This window comes from Palaemon carinicauda, chromosome 18 (genome assembly GCF_036898095.1).
Source record: "Palaemon carinicauda isolate YSFRI2023 chromosome 18, ASM3689809v2, whole genome shotgun sequence".
Taxonomy (NCBI): Eukaryota; Metazoa; Arthropoda; class Malacostraca; order Decapoda; family Palaemonidae; genus Palaemon; species Palaemon carinicauda.
The window spans coordinates 28,403,229-28,425,453 of record NC_090742.1 but is presented as its reverse complement, the minus strand read 5'-3'; the positions used below and the strand labels follow the sequence as shown (position 1 = coordinate 28,425,453).

At 42.8% G+C, this 22,225-nt stretch overlaps 1 protein-coding gene across 9 annotated transcripts in view; it reads left to right on the top strand.

The window, feature by feature from the left end:
- Nucleotides 1-22,225, top strand: part of LOC137657737 (tubulin-specific chaperone C-like) — a 129,296-nt gene that overhangs the window by 22,085 nt on the left and 84,986 nt on the right. For 8 of the 9 annotated variants that reach the window (XR_011047196.1, XR_011047194.1, XR_011047195.1 and 5 more), the window contains exons 2-3: nt 3,945-4,112; nt 11,224-11,268. The gene's annotated coding sequence lies outside the window, so the exon portion shown is untranslated. The remainder of the gene's footprint in view (nt 1-3,944; nt 4,113-11,223; nt 11,269-22,225) is intronic. The other variant, XM_068392200.1, reaches the window with a different exon arrangement.

Below are 22,225 nucleotides of genomic sequence, written 5' to 3'. Positions count from 1 at the left end.
GGTTTTTGGCAGTCCTGGAAGAGGAGAGGGGCGGACACCTGGTCCCTCTCAGTCATCAAGGAAGGATACAAGATCCCCTTTCTGAAAAAACCTCCTCTCGCAGATGCTCCGCTGGCCTTAGTAGCCCGGTACTCAGATCCTGGGAAACAGAAGGCTCTAGTAGACCTTGTCAACCAAATGCTAGACAAGGGGGCGATAGAACCGGTTCGGGATCTAGTCTCCCCAGGCTTTTACAATCGCCTGTTTCTGGTCCCCAAGAACTCGGGCGGATGGAGACCCGTCCTGGATGTCAGCGCGCTCAACGTATTTGTGGAGAAGACAAAGTTCTCCATGGAGACGACTCAGTCGGTGCTGGCGTCAGTACGTCCAGGGGACTGGATGGTGTCCCTCGACTTGCAGGACGCATATTTCCATGTCCCCATCCATCCGACTTCGAGGAAGTACCTGAGGTTTGTAATGGAGGGCAAGTGCTTCCAATTCAGAGCTCTTTGCTTCGGTCTCAGCACGGCTCCTCAAGTCTTCACCAGGGTAATGGCGAATGTGTCAGGTTGGCTGCATCAGGAAGGGATAAGGATATCCTTCTATCTGGACGATTGGCTGATTCGTTCACGATCGAGGGAGAAATGTCTGGAGGATTTACGGGAGACTTTTATGATGGCTCAGGATCTAGGCCTGGTCATCAACAGGGAGAAGTCTCAGATCAGACCGAATCAGACTATTCTCTATTTGGGGATAGTTCTGAATTCAGTTCTTTTTCGGGCTTCTCCCTCTCAGGAAAGACAGGCCAAGTGTCTCGTAAAAGTCAGAACTTTCCTGGACAAGAAGAGATGCACAGCGAAGGAGTGGATGAGTTTGCTGGGGACTCTGTCCTCCCTCGAACTGTTTGTCTCTCTGGGGAGACTCCACCTAAGGCCTCTTCAGCACTTTCTTTCGAAGACATGGAACAGAAAGATGCAAGAAGACTCCTTTTCCTTCCCCATTCCAATAGAAGTCAAGACTCTTCTGAAGTGGTGGCTGGACCCAACCTTGTTAGGGGAAGGGATCTCCTTACACAAGAAGAACCCAGACCTAGTGTTGTTTTCAGACGCATCAGAGTCAGGCTGGGGGGCAACACTAGAAAGCAAGGAGGTCTCAGGCGATTGGGAAGGAATTCAGCTGGGATGGCACATCAACAACAAGGAGCTGATGGCCATTTTTCTGGGGCTAAAGGCCTTCAAGGACTTGGTGTCTGGGAAGATTGTGGAGGTCAACTCAGACAACACCACAGCTCTTGCTTACATCAGGAAGCAAGGAGGGACTCACTCTCTGTCTCTCTTCGAGACAGCAAGAGAGCTCCTTCTTTGGGCGAAGGAGAACAGGATAAGCCTGCTGACGAGGTTTGTTCAGGGACAGAAGAATGTGAGGGCGGACATGCTCAGCAGGAAAGGGCAGGTCCTTCCCACAGAATGGACCCTCAACCAACAGGTCTGTCAGAGTCTCTGGAGGCTGTGGGGGAGACCCCTCATCGATCTTTTCGCCTCCAATTTATCCAAGAGGATCCCCATCTATTGCTCCCTAGTTCCGGACAGAGAGGCAATAGCAGTAGACGCCTTTTTGATGGATTGGACGGGGATGGACACTTATGCTTTTCCCCCGTTCAAGATCATCAATCTGGTAGTCAGGAAATTCGCCCTCCTCGATTCGGGACGGATGATCCTGATAGCTCCGTTCTGGCCGATGAGGGAATGGTTCACGGAGGTGGTGGACTTGTTGATGGACTTTCCAAGAAGCCTCCCTGCAAGTCCAAATCTGCTCAGACAACCCCACTTCGAGAGATATCATCAAAACCCCCTCGCTCTCAATCTGACTGCCTTCAGACTATCGAGAAGCTCGTCAGATCGAGAGGCTTTTCAGCGCAAGCTGCGAAAGCTATCGCCAGAGCGAGGAGGGTCTCTTCGCAGAGGGTCTACCAGTCCAAGTGGGAGACTTTTAGGGCTTGGTGTAGGAAGCACAAGATTTCCTCATCCACTACCTCTGTGAGCCAGATTGCGGATTTCTTGTTGTACCTCAGACAGGACGCTAAGCTAGCTGTGTCCACTATCAAAGGGTACAAAAGTATGCTCTCTTCCGTCTGTCGGCATAGAGGCTTGGACTTGTCTCGCGACAAGGACTTACATGACCTCTTGAAGTCTTTTGAGACGACCAAGCAGACCCAGTTAAAGCCCCCTTCTTGGAACCTTGATGTAGTTCTTAAATTTCTGTGCACCAAGAGATTTGAGCCCATATCACAGGCTCCCCTTAGGGAGGTTACCAAGAAGACCCTCTTTCTTTTGGCCTTAGCAACAGCTAAAAGAGTTAGTGAAGTCCATGCAATTGAAAAACAGGTAGGCTTCAATCTGAATGGGGCAGTTTGTGCCTTGAGATTAGACTTTCTCGCTAAGAACGAGAACCCTTCTAAGCCCTGGCCGAGGACCTTTGAGGTTCCTAACTTGACCAACCTAGTGGGTCAGGAGCAAGAGAGGCTGCTCTGTCCAGTACGAGCCCTCAAGACCTACTTGTCTCGCACAAAAAGTGTGAGAGGCTCTTCTAGCTCCCTGTGGTGTTCTGTGAAAGATCTTCAAAAGCCCCTTTCCAAGAACGCTTTATCCTTTTTCCTGAGGGAAGTGATAAGAGAAGCGCATCTCTTGTGTGAGGAGGAACACTTCGGACTTTTAAAAGTGCAAGCCCACGAAGTGAGGGCCATTGCGACCTCGCTTGCTTACCGCAAGAACATGTCGCTCCGTCAAATTATGGATGCGACATTCTGGAGGAGCAACTCTGTGTTCGCCTCTCATTACCTCAGAGAGGTGAGGGTGGATTATGAGAAATGTTATACCTTGGGACCATACGTAGCTACGGCTTCTGTATTAGGCAAAGGAGTTACTACCTCCCCTCAACCTTAGTTTTGTTTACTTGTGCATAGGTTGGTGTATTTTTTATTGGTTGTCTGAGGACTTCGACTTGTGTACAGTCACCTCAGTCTAGTTAGATCATTTTTATCTACTTTGCAAATGTTAGGTGGTTGGTTTGGTAAAGTTGCGGTTTTTTATTTTGGGCAATAGGTAGTCCTGAAGTCTAGTCAGATTGTTGGTCTCACCCCGTTGACAGACTCGATTGAGTGTTTTCAGCACTGCAGGTCACATCCTGGCTGACACTCCTAAGGGAAAGCGACTCAAGAGGCAGGAACTTTTGAAGTCAGCTACCTTAGCAGGTAAGGAATCAAGGTGTTTATTTATCCTACAACTTTTTTGGTTGTTTCCCCAACGATGTTACTGTCTATCACCCTCCTCCAAGTGTGTTAATCAGCTATGTATATATAACTGCCAGGTAAGTTCTATTCGTAAAAATGGAGTTTTTATGATAAAACAAAGTTTTATGAATACTTACCTGGCAGTTATATATACATTCGAAGGCCCACCCACCTCCCCTCAGGAGACAGGTCGGGCATAGATGAACTGAAGAACAGAAAACGGGAATGATTCCTCCTACCACCCTTTAACGGGTGTTACCACCCAACCACCACAAGGCGGTTGCCTAGTTTTAGAAAAATTCTGCCGAAATAGAGATAATTAGCTATGTATATATAACTGCCAGGTAAGTATTCATAAAACTTTGTTTTATCATAAAAACTCCATTTTTCCTAGCATTCAAACCTGGAGCTATTTATACAAGTTGGCTCGCCACCCTGTCCCCCAAGAAGTCTTGCCAAAAAGCAAAGTGGTTGCTCAGCCTAGGTGTGCTAGTGAGCGGGGTAGCTGCTCTACCCTTTCACACCTGCTAACTAGCGGTTGGGGGAGTTATTCCTCACTAAAATTAATATGGCTCGTCTTTCAGCTTTGCCGAAAGTAATTCCCATTTAGATAGCTCCAGGTGTGTATGCTAGGAAAAATAAGAACTATTTTACAAATTTGTCCTTTTTATTTCAGGGACTTGTTCTTGAAGAAATGTGTTTGTGTTTTCAAGAATGAAAAAGTATCCTAAGCAATCCCAGACAATAAGTTTTATCAAGAAGGGGGCCAGTGTTATATTAGCTGCCGAAGTTGTTGCTTTTGCTGGAGCCTATTATGTTTATCATCGTATGAATACTGATAGAGGTTTGTACAGTATTGAAGTTTTCTGTATTTAAGTTTAATTGATAACTATTTTGTTCCTACATGAATACAAACCTTGTCTTTTAATGGGAGATTGATTCAAGTGCAGCTGGAACTCTGTTGGAATTCGCCAGTTTGAAACTTATAACGAGATGTCGGCAGTGTTCGGTAGTTAGATGCTGGTGGCGGAGAAGTCCCGCCCCTTCTGCTGGTACACTTTGGATTTCTGCTGCTGAATAACACAGACATACTATTAACTTTTCTTCAAGCTTGGCTTTTAAAATTTCTTTCTTTAACTCTTGGAGTCCCTTGTTCCCGTTGATGGCACTGTGCTCACCTTTGGACCTAATCCCTTGAAAGGGAAAAAACTTTGGTGTCTTAGAACATTGTCGTTGGGTCTGCTCTCTAGTCAAACTTAACATTGTCCAACACCTAACGAGTTCAATAGAAGACGGTATCAGGAGGAACAGGTTCACCTTCCCAAAAGAGAGACCATAGTCCTTCTATGTTTGATTTGCGCACTCTCGAGCAATATGTGTCCAATCACGTAGGTGTTTTGGACTTTGAATGATAGTTTACTGATGAAAGCGCTATTTCAGCGCACGCAACATTCTCCGACTAGATAGGAAAACTTTGCCTTCCCAAAACTTGTCTGTGCTCTTCGCATTCTCACACTAGAACTGTCAGTATCTGAATGCAGTAGAGGGAAACTACCGTACATGTGTCTGTTTGTACCTCTTCACACCCAACTTTGTATATACTGCCGGTCGGAAGGAAATGGGGACGTCACTCATTCTTTTCCCCTATTGGATGAGTAGTCATTTAAGACCGGTTGATAGAAGTTTCGCCTCTGTCACTCCTACAGTTTCTCTCCTTGTGGAAGAGACAGTGTTATCCAGTCCTTCACCAAAGATGACAAAAGACACGGTAGACTACGTGCTATTTTGCTTCCATCTGAGCCGTTCCCGATTGCGTAATCACACAGACAATTGCGTGCTCTGTTATCTCACCAGTTCTTTCATTGTTTAGAGCGATACTAGACTTGCTACTAAGTATTTGCAAGCTTTCTAGAGATAGCCATCTCACCTGTTTGTGACTGCACACCACAAGCTTCACTTTCCATTTGTCACTCACCATCTCACCTGCTCATGATCGATCTTGCACCATTTCACCTGCTCGCGATTGATTGTGTAACATCTTGCCTGCTCATTAGAGTTTGCACCCTATAGGGGACACTTTTGCTATTGCTCCCTTTTTTATTTTTGGCCTTGTAACAAGGGATGCCCCTATCTACAGTCAGGCCTGTATCTTCGCAGTTCGGAGATCTGTATTTTTGCTTACTCGCTGTTAATACTGCTGCATGCTGCCTGATGTTTTCAAATCTCCCTCACTTCTTGGCAACCAGCATTTGCACCGTTTCCTTCCGTGCGTATTGCAGTAATTAAAAACAAATATATACAAATGATAACTCTATAGATAGCATATGTAAACTTATTCAGTGATGTACCCTTTGCCTAGTAATTGTAATGATAGAAGTTAATAGACGATGTTCATACAGTATGTTTAGGTATGTATTAATAAATGCTTGATGAAAAATTTCTCTCTCTCTCTCTCTCTCTCTCTCTCTCTCTCTCTCTCTCTCTCTCTCTCTCTTTTTGATTGATTGATTGTGCTCAGGGTTCAAGCGGTCTTTTGATCTTTCCTCGTTAGAGGACATGCTCACTCACCCCGCAATCGTAGGGGATATCCCTCGTTCAATCGCTACAAGTGTTCTCTTGTAGAACAATATCCTCGCTTTTCACCTATTACTGTACAGTGGAACCTCTACACACGAACGTATCTACATCCGAATTTTCCAACATCCGAAGTAAAATTCGAGCAAATTTTTGACTCTACACCCGAATTTTATTTCGACACACGAAGTAAACATTACGCCATTGAGCGTCGAGTGCTCAGTTCTCTATTCTTGTGTGTATCGTGTGGTTGTCCTCTGTTTGGTCTGTTATTAACAGTGCTTATTTTCTTCCTTTTCTCACATTTCCTTTTTGATTTTACCTATAATCATGGTGCCTAAGATGCTAAGTTTCAGTACAGGAAGAAGGCAATTCTTTCATTAGAATTGAAGCAAGAAATTATAGAAAAACATGAGAGCAGTGTGCATGCGAGTGATACTGTATGGCTAAACAATATGGCCGGAATAGGCCTATGATCTCGAGGATCATCAAGCTGAAGGCAGCCATTAAAGCAAATAACCATCGAAGGGGATCACTATTATTACAAGACATCTTAGCAATACCCTGGAAGAGATAGAACGCCTTTTGTTGATAGGGATAAAGGACAAAGAGATTGTTGGCAACGATCATTTGTGAGAAGGGCCAGCGTGATGAACAGAAAGAAAGAAAAGAGTGAAGCAAAGAAAACCATGATAGCATTAACAAGCTCTTTTAAATAAGACTTCTCTCTTTTTCTGTTTCTCTCTAAACATAGCATTAACATGTTCTTTAAATAAAATCTCTCTCTCTCTCTCTCTCTCTCTCTCTCTCTCTCTCGTTCTTCTTCGCTGTTATAGTGTTAGATACGTCTATTATTTTTTTTTCCGAGAGAGAGAGAGAGAGAGATTAAACAAAAATGTGTTTAGAGTACATATGATTTTTAACAGCGTCAACAAGTTGAAAAACAATTAAATGTAACTAAGAAAGTAATAACAGCTAATCTGAATTCCTTTATTAACTAAAACAAATATTGATACAAACACACTCGTGTGCGTATGCACACACACACACACAGGTGCAAGAATTGCTACACAATAAGAGAGACGGTCGGGGAGGAGGTAGAGATGGTGACTGCGATAACATACCGTAACTCGTCACTGAAAGTGATGAAAATGAAAAATTAAAAGAAAAAAAATGTAAAAAATATGAAATATAAAAATAAAAAAAAAATAAATAAGCTAAGTTAGATTAAAATTTCCGTAGTGTAAGTTACGGTATGTTATCGCAGTCACCATCTCTACCTCCTCGCCGATCGTGTCTCCTCGTGCGTGTGTGTGTGTTTGCGCATACGCACACGAGTGTGTTTGTATCAATATTTGTTTTTGTTAATAAAGGAATTCAGATTCGCTGATATTGTTTTTTTAGTTACATTTAACTGTCTTTCAACTCGTTAATGCTGTTAAAAATCATATGTACACAACACATTTTTGTTTAATCTCTCATTTTTGTTTAATCTCTCTCTCTCTCTCTCTCTCTCTCTCTCTCTCTCTCTCAGAAAAAATTAATAGACGTCTCTAACACTAACAGTGAAGAAGAACAAGAGAGAGAGAGAGATAGTATTTATTAAAGAACATGTTAACACCATGTCTACCTTCTCGCCGATTGTCCGTCTCCTGGCATAGCAAATCCTACACCTGCGTTGGCCTGTCTCTAAGGTAAAGTGGCAATAAAACACATTTTTTATTTATTATTTCTTTATAATTATCTTTTTTACATGCTTCTTTCATATTATACAGTTATGTTATTGTTATGTGTAATTATGTGTAGCCATTTATTAAGGATTTACTGTATTATGGGTTTTTAGGCTGAGGAATGAATTACAGTGAACCCTCGTTTATCGCGGTAGATAGGTTCCAGTCGCGGCCGCGATAGGTGAAAATCCGCGAAGTAGTGACACCATATTTACCTATTTATTCAACATGTATATTCAGACTTTTAAAACCTTCCCTTGTACGTAGTACTGTTAACAAACTACCCTTTAATGTACAGAACACTTAATGCATGTACTACAGTACCCTAAACTAAAACAGGCACAAATATTAAAGGTGATTTTATATCATGCATTTCCTAAACATGCTAAAAAGCACGAAAAAAAGGCAACCAATGTTTTGTTTACATTTATCTCTGATCATAATGTAGAAACAAACTGGAGGTAGAGCTTTGCTTATTACCCAGACATATTTCCCATACTTTTCCCTTAGAACTACATCACATTTTCCTACTTTAGATATATAGATATATATATATATATGTATGTATGTATGTATGTATGTATATATATATATATATATATATATATATATATATATATATATATGTGTGTGTGTGTGTGTGTATATATATATATATTTATATGTATACACATATACATACCTACATATATACATATATACATGCATACATATATATATATATATATATATTACTGTATATATATGGGATATGGAAAAAATCCGCGAAGTGGTGAATCCGCGATGGTCGAACCGCGAAGTAGCGAGGGTTCACTGTAAGTGAATTACCATGTATTCTTATGGGAAAATTCGTTTCTACATCTGAACATTTTCTACATCCGAAGTTGGTTGTGGAACGAATTAAATTCGTATGTAGAGGTACCACTGTACATTATTACATAGTTACATAATTATAATTGTTATAATTCTGTGTTGGTTACAGCTCTCCTTCCGTGAGTGTAAGTGGTTGTGAGGGCATCTTGCAGTAGAGATACTGAGATGATCCGAGGTCCTCTCTATGCCACTATCGGCTCGCTCATTTCGGGCAGAGGAATGTTCTCTCCGACTATCTGGGCAGAGCCTCGCAGATAGAGGGTACCTGGGGTCTTTGGCCTTTAGTAGCCGGCAAGTCCTGGTCTGGGGGACCTGATCGCGACAGCCTGGAACTTCAAGCTTCCGCTGTTCTTCCCCCCAGTCTCAGACCTCAAGACTCTTTGGCAAAATGCTTTCCGGTGATGGTGGGACAACATCAACCCCTGCGTCTTCCCACCATTGTTGTCTGTTGAGAATGGGTCTCAACAAGACCAGGTTGTCTGTCAACCTTTCGATGGCCCTGAGAGCTCCACTGTGACTATACGCAAAACGGTTTCCGGACCCTCTGCTTCCCCTGACGGAACTCCCGGGAGAGCTTCTCCCATGGCACAGGCTACTCTAACAACCACACTACATCATCTTTCACGAGCCGTGGCATCGCTTCGGCTTCGCGCCTGGAGACACTACGCTGCCTCCTCAAGAAGAGACAACCCGCTACAGTCGCGGAGCGAAGGTCGCGTCACCTGCGATAGTCATCCGCAGGGGTCTACCAGGCGAAGTGGAGAGTCTTCTGTGGTTGGTGTCGTGGGAGAGATACCTCTTCCCTTGAGGCCTCTTCTCCAGCAATAACGGACTTATTGCTTTTCGGCGGGAGGAAACTCCTTTCCGCTCTCGGCAATGAAGCCTGTCGCTCAGCCTTTCTCTGGCCTTCAGGCTGAAAGGAATATACTTTTTCCTTCCCGCTGGATCTTTTTTCGCTCATGCGAAGCTGCGAACGTCCCTGCCCCCAGTCGGAGTGAGACCTCCTCCATGGAGAATGGTTCGGACTTTTAGTCCCATAAGAGATCTTCTCAAGAACCATTACGTCAGGCCCCTGATCGTATTCCGTCTTGGGGGACGGTGCTCCTGCTCACTCTGGCCTCGGCCAGTGTGTAAGCAATCTTGGTCTCGTACGACTCCGCCCTTTCTAAGGAATAGGGGAAGGCTACATTCGGGTTCGCTCCTGAGTTGTTTGCTAGACTCAGAATCTTGGGGTCCCGGCCCTTTGGTCCAGCTCCTTCAAGATTTCGAGGCGCCATTCTGTATCAGATGACCCAAACCTTCTCCTTCTTGCCAGTAAAGGAATCGAGGGGTTATCTTTGGGAACAGCTGCAGTTTGTCCTCACGTGCAGCCGGGTTGGGAGCACAGGAAGGACACAGGGAAGAGTCTCCAGTATACCTCTTCAGCTCGGACTCAAGGACATTCATCTCGACCTGAATCCAAACCCTCCTCCGTCACGTCGCCCTACAGCACCATGTCGGATACATCGCAACGTCCCTCGCCTTTGAGTAGTATTACTCTGTGACGCAGGTGCTACAAGCTGGAGTCTGGAAGCGTCTAATGACCTTCGCAGCCCGCTTCCTGCAGGACGTGACCACAGGAGTATCGATACGTTTCTATCGCTCTGTGGTGGCTACACAACAGCTGGTCTAACCTCAGGCTCCTTTTTGGACAGGTAGCAGAAGGTTGAGGGCATTGTTATCAGGTTTTAGTCTGCATGAACGTAAGAGGTATGTCTGGCCCTTACTTCTTTCTTCATCGTCCCCTCTACTGGGGAAGCAGCATCCTGGTCTCTGCATAGCTGACCTCAAACCTCTGCAGGTAAACCATGCTTCCTTGTGTTCCGAGTATTGAGTCAATACTGTCGCGTCCCCCATACCCTGACGAGGTGGTATTGGGAACGTCCTAACCCAGAGTTCCTTCTGGAACTCTAGGTCAACTGCCTAGGACAGGTCACACTTCTTCCTTCACACACAAGCTTATGTAGGCCACACGTTTCCTTGCGGAGCAAGGAACTTGTGAGGTGCAGGTACTCCTTTTCTCGAGTGCGACTCCCTCGGATTTTGAGTCCCCGGGTAAAGCCAAAGCCAGTATGGCTGGGGACTTTCCACCCTTCCTAAGGGGTAAGTCACCCAATGTAAATAGCGTGGTTTGTATTTCGGTTACGGAACAAATGACAAATTCGGAGATAATTTGTATTTTTCCTAACCATACAAACCTTAGCTATTTACACATATTTGCACGCCAGCCCTGTTCCCCAAGACAAATCCTACCTCTAAGTGAAGTTGAAGCAGTTCACCGGTGTGTGAGGGCGGGAGGGGTAGCTAGCTACCACTCCCCTACCCCCCCCCCCGCTAACTAGCGCTGGGGTAATACACCCTCGTTAAATTCTAATGGCTCGCCATTTCAGCTACGCTAAAAGGTAAACCCAATGTAAATAGCTAAGGTTTGTATGGTTAGGAAAAATACAAATTATCTCCGAATTTGTCATATCTGGAGGTGCATGTAAACTTGAATAATGCAGAGTGAATAGTCTATCTAAGTATTAGAATTAGTTCTACCCAAGACCAGCGTATTTTTTATGGATGGGCTCAATTTCTTTATAATTCAGGTCTTAAGGGAAGGAAGTTTAGGTTTGTGCTACCTTTCTTTATTGTCAGATTTAAAGGAAGCGATAGTTTGTGGTACAATTGATTAGGTTTTTATAAGTTAAGGTGGTATTTTGTATTTTATGATTTTAAGATGAACTTATTTTTCAGATTTCAGATACTACATGAAAGAAAATTATCCCTTTGCTCTTGAGAGTAAGTTTTTATTTTATTTTATTTGTTTCTTAGAGATAAAATGTGTCTATGGTTATTTTATTTCATTGAATAAGAAATTAACTACCTTATATTTCCGCGTATGAAACAACCCTTAAATCCTAAAACTCACTCCTCAAAATTGAGGGTCGTCTTATACAACCGATATGTAAATCACACCTTGAATTCCAAGTGATCTTTATTGATATGACAACCAATAGTAAATATGTTATCTTGCATGTTATTTGCATAAGTTCATGATAAATTGCCTATTTCAGAAAATATTCCATACAGTATTAATAAATAGTACCTTAGAATTATTTAACTAGCACTGAATCCCAATAATCAGCCCAAATTTTTACCACATGGCAACCCTGATACCTTTTTTCTGTCCTGTCGTTGGTAACGCTGACAGCTGGAATAAGAGCTCAAATTACCCTTTTGTCAGTTGCATTTGAGTGTCTGGTACAACTGGCTGTTGTTATGAATTTGAAGTACCCTTTCAGCTCATAGCTTATTCAAGCATTTATGTGTTTGGGGTATCTTTTATACCAGTTCAGGTGTTAATGGGGCTTTGTTTAATCTTGTTTGATTGTCGTTAATCTGGTAGTCTTTTGTTGTGCAGTCCATCGAATTTGGAGTTCTCAAGAATTACCAATTCTTACCCATCCAATTCTGTCAGAAGCTATTTCTCCTGCAGGATTCAAATTAGTTGTAAGGAATGTTATGAAAATGTTTCAATGCAGAGGTAAGATTTTTAATCTTCTTTCCTTGGCAGATTGTGTTGCTCTTGGTTGAAAATGATTGGCTGCGTAGTTCAATTCGTAAGTCATTACAGCAGGCAGGGTTTTTGAAGGCGAGTGTTGGGTGTTCACCTTCCTCTAACCCCCTCTCAACCAATTGTTTTTTTCCTGTAATTGATATGATTGAGTGGTTAAGTGCTAGTCTTGTGGATTCAGAATCCTCTGTGACACAAGTTTGATCCTTCACCACTCATTCACCTCTTTACGGTAAATTTCTTAACAATCCCTGTGTGTTTCTGTAATGGTGTCAGAGCGCTTAGGTGGAGATACTTTTTTTTTATTATTATTATATTTGGAAATAAGGTAGTCTTACATCCTTAGCAGCAAACTGGGAGATGCTCTTTTGGATCTATCGTGATGGACGATGAGGTTAGGATGATTTGTGAATTCCAAAGATCCCAGTTTCCCCTCCTCCCTTTTGTTTATTTTCGGAACAGGTCCTCTCGGAAGTTCCCTTTCAATCGCGTATCCGTTGTGTTTGTATTTATGCTCAAGAGACACTTTTGTCCAATGTTTTTTATACGAAGTTCACCAAGGTAGGGTGCTTGACTTTCCATTTCGATGTATATGTCCGTTGTTAGTTCAATCCCAATGGAATGAAGTTAATCAGAAAATACGAATGTTCCTATTAAAAATAGTAGGTAGTAGGCATACTATATAATAGTTAATTTTGTATCTGGACGATTACTCTTTCGTACGTTGTAATTTAGTAAATGATATTAAATCGCAACAAAATTTTGCTTCAAGTCTTTATGGTGATTTCTAGCTGAGCTGCTGTCCTGGGTGGATGATTGACTGGTTGAATGATTATGAGTTATCTGGCATCCTGACATCTAAAATCATTGACCCCTGGTTGGATGACTGAGGGCATTAAGACCAAGGCTCCAACAAGGGATAGTGGCTCTGTGAGGAATGAGGGTAAGATTTAGAGAATTAACTAATATAGATAATATAGTTTAAAGTCTAGTAACAACCCCAGATAGATTGGTTTTATTAACATTATAGCTTTTGTCAACCTGTTCGATAAGTCGTTTAACACTGCGAGATTCGGTCAGCCGTTTTTGGTCTGTGCTGACGACCTTTTGTGACGTGTTGTGATTCCAAGCCATTTAACGTTCCAAGATTTGGTCTGCCTAGGTTCTCAGATGTTCTCGAACTGTGTCAGCAACTTGGGGTGAAGTCTGCCGTAACTCAAAGTTGATTAACACTGCGAGATTCAGTTAGTCTATAGGTGCTCAGTCAGACGTTTGAGTCACCTACTACCTATCCTCTGTTATTTTGGTGACTGTTTCTCTCCTGTGAGGCAACAGCTAGTCTACCAGTCAATGTTGGCGACCTTGGCTGACGTTTGTCATAGATTCTCCGTCTAAGTTGCCCAAGGGACTGGGCTTCAAAAATTGAATTGGTTTACATAAACACATGATAACGTAGTGAAAATTTTATTTTAAGGCTCTCTTTCCACCTGGAAACTTCTAGCTGCTGAAGGCAAGATCTGCAATAGGAAAGAACAAAAATGAGTTTTTCTCTGCATCCACAAAATGCCTACTCCTTTAAAACTATCATAGATAAAAATATGCATCTTTCACCCTAATGTCTTAGTACGCCAGGCTGACCATACGGTCATTCCGTAGCCTTGAGTTGCCTCCTTTCTTCTGTTTGGTGGCCGAACAGTCGCCTTGCAGCAGAAGCGACAAATGGTGGTTGGTCGGTGATGGCTCCTTAGGATGCATTGTCACTTTGTCTTTCCGTTCCCCCCTCCCTTTTTCTTTTTTTTAGGGGAGCCCTAACTCCAACCCAAGTGGTTTCATGACATTGGCATTTATGCATTGAATGTTTATAAAAATTCAGGCATGTTTGTGTGAAGCACTTGTATTCCCATAGTAAGAAACATTGGAACTTAGCTCCTCCCTTGTACAGTGATATTGCTAGCATTAGCATGGCAGGAGTTCGATCCCACATCGGGATTGTGTATTTTTTTCTTTTGTTTTCGGATCTATTTCTAATTGCGAATTAAGTTTTGTTGAAAAGATTTTGTAGAGTCTTTTGTACAGGCTTTCATTCATGCATTAATTTTATCTGTTCAGAAGGTAGTCAGCTGATGACAGTCGAACAAAAAAAAACTGCCCAGTTTTGTTTTGTTTTATCACGCAGTATTTAAAACATTTGATAAGAGTTTTCATGGATACTCCTACTGTTCTTTTCTCTTTCATTGGAAGAAATAGTATTTACCAGCCCTCCTTTGAAGATGAAGGAAATACATTCCAACTGCAATCTTTTGGCTTTCCGCTATTCTATTGTTAAGCGAACTTTGAATTGACTTCCTAATGCGACGGGCCTTGGAACGTTTCCGTGCAACTGATGATACAACAGTTCCGAAATGTTTCCCTCTGAACGTTTTATCGCTGCTTTATTTAACGACTTCTCACTGTTCAGTAGCTCCTTTTTTTTTTTTTTATCTAATTGGGCTTTTGTGGTTAGATGAGACTTCCTGGAATCCCCAATCTTTGCATCATTGCCACTCTAGGTTCTAGAGCTTTCAGTATACAAATCCTAGTCTTACATGAAGGTCACACTAGATATCTTAAAAATTTAAAGAAGAAGTCTTTCTTGTTTTCTAAGTGCTTTAATCTATGGAATTGACATTTTATTTGGATTACTCTGCATAATTCTCTTTCCCTAAGACTAGATACGATAAAGAGATCTATTAGGTCCAGCAGAGCACAGGGTTTCCATGTGTGCTAGGACCAGAGAAACAGCCTTCTAAGTAAAGTAATTGATTACTTATCCAGTGAGAACCTCGTATTCTTATGTAGACGTAACGGATGTGCCTAATCATCCTAGTTGCTTTTTAGTCTGTGTTTCTTGTGATTTTATGTATAGAAAATGTGGTTTCATTCTCTCAGAGGAACATTTTGTTTGGTGGGGGTCCTTGGTGCCCATGGGGACCAGGATCCAGGAGGGGGGTCCTTGGTGCCCATGGGGACCAGGATCCAGGAGCCCATAGTCTCAGAGTCATGACTATAAAGGTTGTTCTCTGGTGGAACATTTCTGTCGGCAAGTGTTTGAGATGGCTTCCTGCTGACAATGCCTTTATCTGTGAGGTGACAGGTAGTCTGCTGGTCGGTGTTGGCGACCATAGGCTGTGTGAAGTTTCCCTGTTTCGCCTGACACTGAACCAGTAAGACGAGGTTCCCTTTGGGAGTCGGAGTTACCAACTATGTCTTTTCCCTCTTATATCATTGTGAGGAGTGGTTCGGCATTCTTTAGTGCTTCTCTGTCTGGTGCCTTTGAGGATTTAGTAACAAGTTTATCCAGAAGACTGATCAGATAGTGACACATTGTTTGTGTGCTCTCTCCTCTTGGCCATTGAGCGCTTGAAGGCCTCCTTCTTGTGCCCTTTGCTTGGCACAGTGCCTGAGGAATCAGATGACAGGTAGTCTGTTGTTGTTGTTGTTGACTTAAGTCATGGATGGCATTCCCTCTTGTCTACTGATACTGAAAACAATGACTCAGTCCATAGATTCACTCCACTGAAAAGAGGTGTCCACTTCTCATGCTCTTTTTCTCTTGACAACAGCACCTTATCATGTCTGGCATCAAGATAGTTTGAGGCCAGTGCTGACAACTTTGGATTATGACCAGGCTCTTTTGTTGTCAAACACTAACTCCTGATGTTGCTTGGCAATAGCCTCTCTTGGGGTTAGGGGCCAGATGTTCTCAGTCAGTGTTGGCGACCTTGGCTGCTATTTTGTCATAACTGCAGGTCGCTTAACACTGCGAGGTTTGATCTCTTCATGCACATGAGTCTCCTTCTACCTGTCCCCCCTCTTTCTGACAAAATGTCTTCTGTGAAGTGACAGGTAATCTGCCATTCTGTATTTGCTACCCTGGTCTGTGTGAAGTTCCCCCCGTTCCCCCCTTCACCAAACACTGTTACAGCGAGATGGTCTGTATCTCTTTGGTAGACAGAGTCGCCAACTATGCCTTTCCCTCCTCATGTCATTCTCAGTAGTGTTTTGGCATTTGTTAGTATTTTTTGGTCAGCGCCTTTGAGGATTTACTTACAAGGCTTTCTTGGCGACCGTTCCTATTCCAATTCCGTACACTCCCTCATTTTTGGGCGGTGTGCGGAAGGAGCTATGCGGGTTTTCCCTCTCAAGACGTTCACTTATTTTGTTTTATTTAGTTTCTCGATCGTGGCTTTTCCTGCGATGAAGGACTTCTCTTGATGCCAGACTCAAGATTGGCTCTTGACTACTTGTCTTCGGTGTTCTGTGAATTTACAAAGAATATTTTTGTTTTTTCCTTATAAGCCAAATTTTCTATTGGAGTCTCTCTTAAGTCTTTCGCCCTCCCTACACTCTTGCAAGATTTGTTTAGCTCTAGTAGTCTTAACCAGTGATTTTGTTTTTTATGTCGCCTGACTCAGGGTCTCATTCTTGTACAAGGAAGAGGTAGTTGGCGAGAGTCTTGTTTGCTTCCCTTCAGCTGTCATCTTGCACTTCTCCAAAGGTATCCTCTGATTTCATCTCATAGTTGGTACAGTGCTATAGACCTGGACATTTTATTGTTTCCTCAGAGGTGTTGTCGGACGACAGTCTGGTCTTCTCCTTCCGAGTAATTGTTCAGCCAATCAGTGTGTGTCCCTTGGGTTTTCTGTTTATAGTCCGTTGTTTCAGGCGAGAATTGTTTAGGTTCAGTATATTGTTACTTAAATTAATCTTTGCTGTTACCTCTTATTCTAAAAAAGGGGGAAATTCTTCCAGTTCCCTCCTCTTTGTCAGTGGGATGATTGGGCAAGATAAATTATAGGTGGTTATTAATTTGGAAATTTAATTTTAAAATTAATTTTCATAATTATCTGGATAATTTAGCTAGTTCTACCCAGCCTTCTCCCCCTCTGATATTACGCAACTGACGAAAGAATAGTTTGAGCTCTCTTTTCAGCAATCAGTGTTACCACTGACAGGACAGAATAGTAGGTATCAGGGTTGCCAATATGGTAGAAACTTGGGCAGGTTATTGGGATTTAGGGCTAACTAAATTATCCAGGTAAGTATTATTGATATTGATTTTACAATGAAAATTCCATATCAACAATGATTATCTATGCGAGTCCAGCTGACAAAATGTAAACATTGACTTGTGGTTGCATTCTAAGCAACCTTTATCTTTCACTTTTTTTAACCTTTCAATAGTTTTAATGGTAGCGTTAATGATTGTGGTAATAAAATTTAGATTAGCCTATTTATTTTTCACTAAAAGTCCAATATGTGTAAAATAATCATCGCTCTTTCCAATCTCATGCCATCTTCTGTCGCATCGAACATTCTAACAGTAACACAATTATTCAATTGCTTGAGTGCTTTTAATTTAAAAATACCCTTGTACTTTCTTCTTCTTGATCGTTGTTCCATAATTGATATGAATACAGTACAAGTTGTTAATAAATTAAACTAACTTATTGAGGTTAGGAAGAATATTTTAGAAATGTTAAGTATATTATCGTTTGTAACCGCTTAGAACAATCATAACACCGTAAAATTATCATACTGTCATTAGCAACAATTTGTTATTGTTGACTAAACGCTAACAAAATGGTATTCCTGTGTTGCAATTTGGAGGAATTTCTATGGATACATCAAGTAAAATATTTAACATAATCTTTACTGAAAGCTCTTAGTATCATTAGTTATCACTTGGATGTGTAAATATGTTCGTTTGTTCGTTATGATTAGGAATGAAACATAAACGAAACAATATTTTCTCTTTTAGGCAGCGTGTTCAGGAAAATCATATAAAATTACTCTTATTTCATTTATTAATATTTTCTAAAGATAAATTAAGTAAAATAGTTTTATAAATAACGTCATTATTACATAACAAGTACTTGTTAAGATATCTGTTGCTGCAAAATCTAACCGATACACAGATGTATAAATGCATTTATTACTGTAGTTCGGTATGATTCGCAATGAAACATAAACACGATGGTTTTTGTTTTAGAAGGAGGGTTTAGGAAAAGCACGTTATGAAATCGCTTTTCTTAATTTATTTTAGATTTCATAAGATACAGCAAAAGCTAGCCTAAACCCTGATTTTTTTGTAATTCACCAGTTGTCTTATACAATAGATATGACCTGAATTCATTGAAATTTGCCCTAATTTTTGGCCTCATCTTATCTAAGGGTTGTGTAATAAGTGGAAATATATGGCAACTGGACTTGCCCATGTCCAGTATTATATAACAACTCCACTTGATAATTTTGCACGAGTTGAAATTAGACACCTTTAATTTCATAAAATATCATTTTTGGTCTACTCTATGTGAAGTTGTTCCAGCACCTTATATAAACCCTTTCTCTCTTTACAGTGGATATTATTTTGGCGAAAGCTGAAAACTAGGCAAAAGGGACGGGTAAGCGTTTGGAAGACTGGCCACTCCGCTCACATCCACACTAGTTACATGTCACTTTTTCTGTTGTCTCGGAGAACAGACATGCTGTTGCTCTCTTTCATCAACCCATTTACTCGTTATAATGATTAAATACAAACGGGCCTGAACTTTAGAAAATTCCTGTTATAACGTGAGGCTCCACGAGGCAGGTTTTTCCTGACATTGAAGGGTGCCTGTGAGGCACCTTTATGTCGGCCTTTGTCCTGTGTGCAGGGGTCACTCCTATACGCAGGAGTCTCCTTGTAGTGTGTAGGGAATGGCCTACCCCATGGCTGAGGTAGGCTGCAGAAGATGAGGCCAAGAGAGAGACTTCTCCTTGGAGTTCATCCTCGAAGGCGAAGAAACCTCACCGTCTTACTCCGTCGGCTTGTTCCCATCACTCTGACTGCCCAATTGGTCTCCACCAGGGAACGGTCAAGTAAGAGTGGTGGCCCTTTGACCTCCAGACAACCTTGTGGCTCTGGGGACTTTGTTGCTTCCCCTATAGAACTGAACTCAGCCTTAGGGAAGTAGTCTCTCTTAGTCAACGCACCTTGCGTCAGCTGTGGCCTTCTTTGTGGCTGTCTTTCTGGTTCCTCATGCAAATAAAGGCTGCTGAAGGTTGAACGGTTAAGGACACATCTGGAGTACACATCTGCCTCCTAAGGGGTTGACCTCGATCTTCCCCTTAGAGACAGCAGAGGTCACGTACCAAAGGACCGTCTTGTGTCATTACTCATAGCAACCTCAGCTTCTGCTTGACCAACCTGCATGTGTTCTACTTCGACGGACAAACATGATTAGTTGCATATGAGTACTCCTCGGGGTTACTTGTCGGGGGATTACCTCGTGGTGAACCCAGTAACTAGCTTCAGCTATGTTTCGCAGCTCTCAGCTTATGATGCCTGTCCCCAACCTGAGCTTCTTCAGCATGTGGAGGGTGCATAGAGTTTGCTACAAGGAGATCCTCCTCCAGGTCATGAGCGGCCATCTTGTTCGCGAGTGAGGCACCCCTCTCCCTTGGGCTTTCCACAAGCTTGTGCTCAATATGTCGATGCTTTGCTCTAGCTCTTCGGAGCATAGCTTTCCAGAGGTAGAACACAATAGGGTTAGTCAGCTGTTCGCAGCTCCCACCCCTTGCCTGTCATGTCCATAGGACACTACTAAACGTTTGCCCCTTTTATGAGGCCAGTTCCTCCAGGAAAGCTCACAGGTAGACTGCTGTACTGGCTACACACCAGTGTGTAACAGCAGCTCGGCTTCTTTGTCTCCCTGGTAGCGAATCCTTCCTTGTGGGAATGAGTAAGGCTGCTTGCCAACCTCCTGGGGGGGGGGGAGAGAACGAGCAAAAGTGCTTTCCTCCATAGTTGCGTACCTATCCACTGAGCGCCTGACGAAGGTCTGCACCCCATGCATACCACATTGAGTTCGTGATGCCCAACTTGCCAAGTTGTCATGCTTCAGCATGTACAGAGGGTGAGCGCTACCTCGGTAGCGGCCACCCTCTCACCATAGCGCTACTCACCTATTATTATTATTACTGTACTTTACTTGCTAAGCTACAACCATAATTGGAAAAGCATGATGCTTGTAAGGCCAAGGGCTCCAACAGGGAAAGTAACCCAGTGAGGAAAGGAAATACGGAGATAAATAAACTACAAGAGAAGTAAAGAACAATTAAAATGAAGTATTTTAAGAACAGCAACAACTTTTAAAATAAATCTTTAACATTAACTATAAAAACTTTTTTAAACAGGACGAAGAGAAGTAAGATGGAATTGAGTGCCCGATTGACTCTCAAGCAGGAGAACTCTAACCCAAAACATTGGAAGACCATGGTGTAGAGGCTATGGCAATACCCAAGACTAGAGAATAATGGTTTGATTTTGGAGTGTCTTTAGAAAAGCTGCTTACCACAGCTAAAGAGTCCCCTCTATCCTACCAAGAGGAAAGTATCCACTGAATAATTCCAGTATAGTAGTTAAACCCTTGAGCAAAGAAGAATTGTTTGGTAATCTCAGTGTTGTCAGGTGTGTGAGGACAAAGGACAACATTAAAAGAGTAGGCCAGACTATTCAGTGTATGTGTAGGCAAAGGGAAAAAGACCATTAATCAGAGAGAAGACTCCAATGTAGTACAGTGATTGCGCTCTCTGGGTACCGCTACTTCGGTACATCTTTGTTGCCTAATGCGGTAGTTGTCGAGAACGTGCTTACTTGTGATCAGCAGGCTGACCGTTCTCGTTTCCTTAGATAAGCAGAGCATGTAGACAAACACGATGTTCAACCGAGTCGTGCTTACCCCTTCCTGGGGACTCCCCCCAAACCGAGGAAGTACTCTCATGGCACCCCATCTGATGCCCTTGCCTTTTCAAAGGATGCACCAGGGTTTGCTGATGTGGTGCAAGCAGTCTGCGGACTAAAGGAATCACTCCAACCATCCCTTTGCAGGTTTCAAAGTCCTCTGGGAGGAATAGTTCTCCAGCTTACAATAAGCGCAGTAGCATTGCTGTTAAGCAGATTCCTCCAGCGGCTTCTTGCCTTCCTTCCCATCAGCGGTCGTCTAGGTACTAATGGTACCTTGGTTGGAAAGCCTCTTTAACACCTGCAGGAACTCTTCGTTGGAAAGGCTTTATATCATTCCGATTGACCCACAGAAGAGGAAATGAGGTCACTAAGCATCTACTCCCACGCAGGGGACTCACTTCATCCCAGAATTGGTAGAGGCTCTAGATCTCCAAGATTGGTCTCTTTTATGGACAGCTATCGGTTTTCCCTGATAGAGTGGGATCGCCACGAACTTCCTGCTCCACCTGCAGAGATTCCTGTTCCTCCTCCCATACCTTCTGATGACGTTCGTTCCCAGGAACTTATGAGGAAGGAGACTTCACTCCTCGCGGAACACACCGGACTCCCTTCGAGGTCTCTGGTTTCTGCTTCCAGACCCACCTTGGGCTTCTATGGATGAGAGCTGTGGGGCAGAAGACCCATTTGACGACAGTTCTGGGAAGTCAAAAGGAATTCTGCCTGTGTCTGGCAGCCCGGAGATTTCTCCCTTGAGAAAGACTTGGACCATGTCTTTCTCCAGGTGCTGTTTTGTATCCATAAAATCAATAACCTGGTAGAACCAGATCAGGTTCCCACTGAGGGAAAGGACACTGTCCTGGACCTCTTCTATGATACCCCCAGCCCCTCTAAGTCTTAGTTAGCCATGCCTTGGTTCAGAGGGGTCAAGAATACCAAGAAGAGGGAATACACCCAAGTGGCAGGAGTCTCATAAGTCTTTCAGGTTCGTGAACTTATCTAGTTACTTCCTCCGCTGTACAGTACATACTGTATAGAAAGTTACAAGACTGTAGATGATGATCCGTCACCCCTTCAGTTGGACCCAGCAGTTCTGCCCTTGACCCAGTATGCCCTTGGACAAGCTAGCTTCTTTGTCGGTGGCTTTCATGGTGGCAGATGCCGGGAACATGGAGCTGCATGCAAAGTGCTCTTTGTAAGCCGCTTCATGGTTGGACTATGGGTTGGGATCTGTGGGATATTAAATTGGGAATTAAAATGTTTTCACTAGCCAAAAGAAGGAGACAATGTCCTCCTTTCTTCTCTCAGGCACCAGGATGGTGGAATTCCTAAACCACAACTTGTCAACTAGTGGGTCAACTGGGGTTTGAGAAGGTGGGATGCTGTCATCTCAAAATCCCAGAAGCAGAACAGTACGT